Here is a 5,217-nt window from a genome sequence, read left to right as displayed (position 1 = left end):
TCCCATTAAATGAGCCCCAAAAAAAAGTGCTAAATAATTTATTAAACTGAAGCAACACTAATTTCGGAACCTGCATCACAGATAACAAATGAATAGGCATACTCGACAACACATGCTTTAATAAAATGACTCTCGCCCCTGTGGAGAGAAAACTCACCTTCCAACCTTCAATCTTCTTTCTAATTTTTTGAATAACATCCTGAAAATGAATTAACTTTAATCTACTAGAAACAATAGGCACCCCTAAGTACTTGACCGGGAACACCCCTTCCGTGAACTGTGTATTCAATAAAGGTGTCTACGTCTAACATAATTAATTCTTTTAGAAAAGAAGATTGAAGACTTGGCACTATTAACCTGTTGACCCGACCACTCAGCATAAATACGAAGAACTTCAATAATTTCTGAAACTGAAGACCTTCCTCCATTAGCAAAAATTACCATGTCATCAGCATATAAAAGATGAGAAATAACAGGACCATGTCTAGGATGAGAAAAACTTTTAATTCTCCCCCTTTCAAATTTATTTTTTAACAACCTAGAGAGAACTTCTTCTACCAAAATGAACAAGTAAGGAGACAGAGGATCTCCTTGACGGAGACCACGTCCACCCTTGAAAAAACCCTTGGCGACACCATTCATAACCACAGAATACCAAGGAGTAGTAACACATTGAGCTAACAACTGACAAACCTTCGGGGAAAACCCAAAAGCTTTCAAAATATGACTTAAAAAACCCCAGTCAATAGTGTCATAAGCTTTTGCAAAATCAATTTTCATCATAATATTACCTCCTCTAATAGGCTTATTTATATCATGAATAAGCTCCTGCGTAAGACTAATATTTTCAAAAATACTTCTACCCGGCAAAAAAGCACCTTGTTCCATAGAAATAATCCTACTGAAAACTGAAGTAAATCTGTTCACTAAAATTTTAGAACAAATTTTATAGACCACTGAACACAGACTAATGGGCCTAAAATTCCCAAACGACGTAGGATTCTGAACTTTAGGAATTAAGACAATAAAAGAGGCAGAGTAAAACCTTGGTAAGACAGCCCCGCCAAAAAAATCACTAACTGCTTCCAATAAATCTTGATACACCAAGGACCAACAATGCTGAAAAAAACCCGAGCCAAAACCATCCGGCCCCGGACTACTATCCACCGGAATAGAAAAAAGTGCATCTTTTACTTCCCCAACCGACGGGATACTACCAAAAAAATTATTTTCCTCCTCCGAAACTTCCTCAGAAATTAACCCAACCAGATCTGGCACAGAACTGGTTGCTTTAGCTTTGAGGAAATCCTCAAAATAACCACACGCCGCCTCATGGATATCTTCAGGCGAGTTAAGCACTCTACCATCAGAGAGCTTCATTTCTACTACCATATTATGTTTGTTATTCTGCAAAGCTTTAAAGAAAGCAGTCGAAACCTCACCTTGCGAAACCCACTTTTGTTTAACTTGTTGAGCAATACGAGACTCTTCCCTTTGTAACCAGACATCAAGCTCAACCTTGTTCGCTAAAACATCCGCTTCAACATCCTCTGAGTAGCATTCTTGAAGCCTTAATTCACCTTCCTCCACTTTAGCTTCTAACTCTTTAATATGCTTACCTGTCCAGCCAAACACTTCCTTGTTCCAAGATTTAAGAACCAATTTTAACCTCTTCAATTTAGCAGCTAGCTTCCACAAACCCGTACCATTAACCTCCACCTGCCAAGAACTAGAAACACATCTCCAAAAATCTTCATGATTAGTCCACATATATTGAAATTTAAAAGAGGTTTGACCATACCTAGCAGATGAAGCCAAATGACCCAATACCATAGGAGAGTGATCTGAAGTCCTTCTAGGAAGATATTGAATTCTACCCGACGGATAAAGATCCTTAAACTTGGAATTACATAAAGCTCTATCCAGTCTAGCCCAAGAACGCGCCATTCCTAATCGACCGTTGCACCAAGAAAAGCCATTACCTGAAAAAGGCAACTCAACTAATCTGCCATCATCAATAAAGGAACAAAAATCCTCCATTGCAATTAGCATCCTAGGATTTCCACCTCTTCTTTCATTATCATTACAAATGACATTAAAATCCCCAATAATCACATGAGGAAACTGTAAACTATTAACACCAAGTAAATTAGACCACAAAGGCCTCCGATCTAAAAACCGACACTTAGCATAAACCGAAGATATCAATAAGCTAGAGTTAATTAGCATAGTACAATGCTGATCCAAAACACCCATAACCTCCACCTTCAAACCCGCCTTCCAAAAACACCAAAGCTTACCATCCTGATTTGCATTAGAAAGACACTCATCAAATTCAAGAAACTTCTTCCAATAGTTCAACTGAGAATCATCCCTGAACGGTTCTGCAATAAAAAGAATAATAGGCTGCAGCTCACGTACAAGCCCCCTCAAACGTTTCCTCGAGGTACCAAGGCCACGGATGTTCCAAAATAACAAATTATTAATCAAGGATTCAACTTAGAGGGCTTGCTAGGAACCCTATAGGACCTACGTAACAAACGCTTACTTGAAGATTTCCTAACTACTAAATCAGAATCAGAATAATCATCTTTTTGTTTACCTGGATGGTGAGACTTACCTTCATCCTCAGATTTGGACTCCATCTGCTCTACCGTGTCTATCTGCACCTCTCCTTCTGCTACTGGGATATTACCGCTTGAAACCACGTCAATACTGGGTTCTAGTTGCACAGCATCCTCTGCTACCAATGATGGCTCGATGAATTCCAACCTTCTTGATTCTAATTGGCCACCCACTACAGCGTCGTCGATTTGCACAACAACATCCACTACTGGAATTGGCTCAATGAATTCCTCCCTGCTGGGTCCTAAATGGCCACCAACTCCAGCAGACAGCTCTTGATTTATTATTGGTAAAAAGACCAACTCCTCCGCTTGTAAAGTTCCGCTAGTCTCTCCATATATCAACCTCTGCTCGGGGGCCTCCATTTCTTCGATAACACTATCAGACCCCAACTTCGACTTCCCGGCATCCTTACCACCATCCAAGACCGGCACCTCAATCTCTGCATCTTCCAACGCCAAAACAGGGGACTCTGTGGTTTTCTCCGAATGACCTGTAGTCTTCGCCTCATCTTCTTTATCTTTTGGCACCCAAACTTTACGTGACTTAATCACCTGCAAAGTCTTGCTGCTCTTTCCTTCTTTCTTGTTTGCCTTGCATGTCTTTACGTTATGCCCTTGCACCTTGCATACGGAACAAAATGCAGGCAGTGTTTCATACTCAATTTCTTGGAAAATGCTAGTAGGATGTCTTGGTGTCCCAATCCAAATGGAATGAATCAGCTCATGATCAATATTCATTAGAACACACACCCTTGCACCATCGGTACGAGTTGCACAGCGTGTCGCATTATCACGCCTTAAATAGATTCCAATCGGTGCAACTATATTACGCAAGAATGCTTCTTGATAAAGATTTGGAGGTAAGCCGGGCAACATGATCCACACTGGAGCCAATGATGGCTCGTCATCTTCAGTAAAATCAGTAGACCATTGAAAGGGTCTATATGCAACCCCTTCAATATCACAGCTTTCATGGGACAATGATTTCAAGAAATCATCTTCATCTGAAAATCGCACAAAGACATTCCGAGCCTTCCGCATAGCTGAAACGACTGGCTGTTTCGTTAATCCCCATCTGCTATGAATGAACCCTCTGATGCGATCCAAAGAAGGTCTTTGTCTCAAGAATTCTAAAACCATAGAGAACCGAAAAGGGACAGCCGAACGATCCAACTCCTCCTTAGTAAATTGCACAAAGAACTCACCTTCAACACATTTGGGAGGCCTGAATGGAATCGAGACCTCAGGGAGAGCCTGAGGAACTTGGGAAACCAGTTCCGCAAACGTACGTGCCTTTGCATGCGACGTGGGGGGGGGGGGGGCTGGCAGCCCCCGGAACCATCCATGCACTTAAAAGGACTAGAACGAAGCACCAAACTCAAACTTGAAAATCTTGGAGCACGTCACAAAGCACAAAGGACCTCTCCATGCTTAAACCAACATTTGACCAATCAAATGACCATGAAAATCAACATAAAACATATCCACGGAAACTAGACTCAAAGAGGAGGAAAATTTTTTTTGAATGATACTTCGTGAGAAAATACTTACAACTATTTCAAAAAGGTCGAGCAAAGTGAACTAAGAAATCTGCCCGAGGGTCTCTCTGGTTTTCTCTCCAAGAAAATAGTTGGAAAGTGATCAAATGAAGGGGGAAAGGACTTGGACGCCTCTTAAAAATCTGAGCGTGGTGATATGAGGGGTGTGACTGACACTTAGAATGATGAGTGTGTCAGCCAAAATAAGGGGCAAAACCATGGGCAATAGTAAATGGTTTTCAGCTAAGGAAGCTTCCTTGTGAAGGGTGGTGGTGAGGTGGCTTTGGCCTTCTCATCATGCATTGTTTGGGGCTGCTTTGGGCAATGTTTGGACTACCATGGTAGGGGGAAAACTTCCTCCACAAGCCTTGCTTTGATGGCTCAATTTCGTGGGCCTTAATCGAAAGGGGCTTCCATTTAGGGTTTCAATAGGATTTGGATGGTGTTTGCATTGCTATCAAGCCTTAATCTAAATTTTCTTAACCCAATAAAATTTCAAAGGTTTAAAGAAATAAATAATGATGTCATAACATAAAATTGAGTGGTTAATAACATGTGAAAGTGATTTAATCAAGTGATTAAAAATGAAGCTAAAACCAGGTTCATTTAAGGTTTGGAGGAAAACTTTGGGGTTTAGAGAAACCATTTAGGGTTTAGGTTTTCTCCAAGATTTTAGAGTTTCAAGTGGATTCCAAGTATTTAAGATTTATCTAGGGTTGAAACCTTCTTTGGTTTGGCACAAAATGGATAATTGGATGGAATAGTGTTTGGCTTAAGTGGCATGATTACAAAGCTTGATTTCCTTCACATTTTCATCTCATGGTTCCTCTTGGTGCCAAGTGTTCAATACTATTTACCAAAAGCGTTAGAAGTTTTCTTCTGGCCCAACCCAGGCCGGTTATGGTATTACATCTGTGTATCAGATTTTAACCCCGGTCGCCGGTTTTAATAGCAAAAAAAAAAAAACCTAAGCCTAACTAGGCCCCTGTTGGCTGAACTTATCCTTAATTCTCTCCTCTCTCTCTCTCTCCCCCTCGAGCCATGAAAGTTTG

The sequence above is a fragment of the Juglans regia genome, chromosome 9, assembly GCF_001411555.2.
Source record: "Juglans regia cultivar Chandler chromosome 9, Walnut 2.0, whole genome shotgun sequence".
NCBI lineage: Eukaryota > Viridiplantae > Streptophyta > Magnoliopsida > Fagales > Juglandaceae > Juglans > Juglans regia.
The sequence above is the reverse complement of the archived record's forward strand: the minus strand, read 5'-3'. Positions refer to the sequence as shown.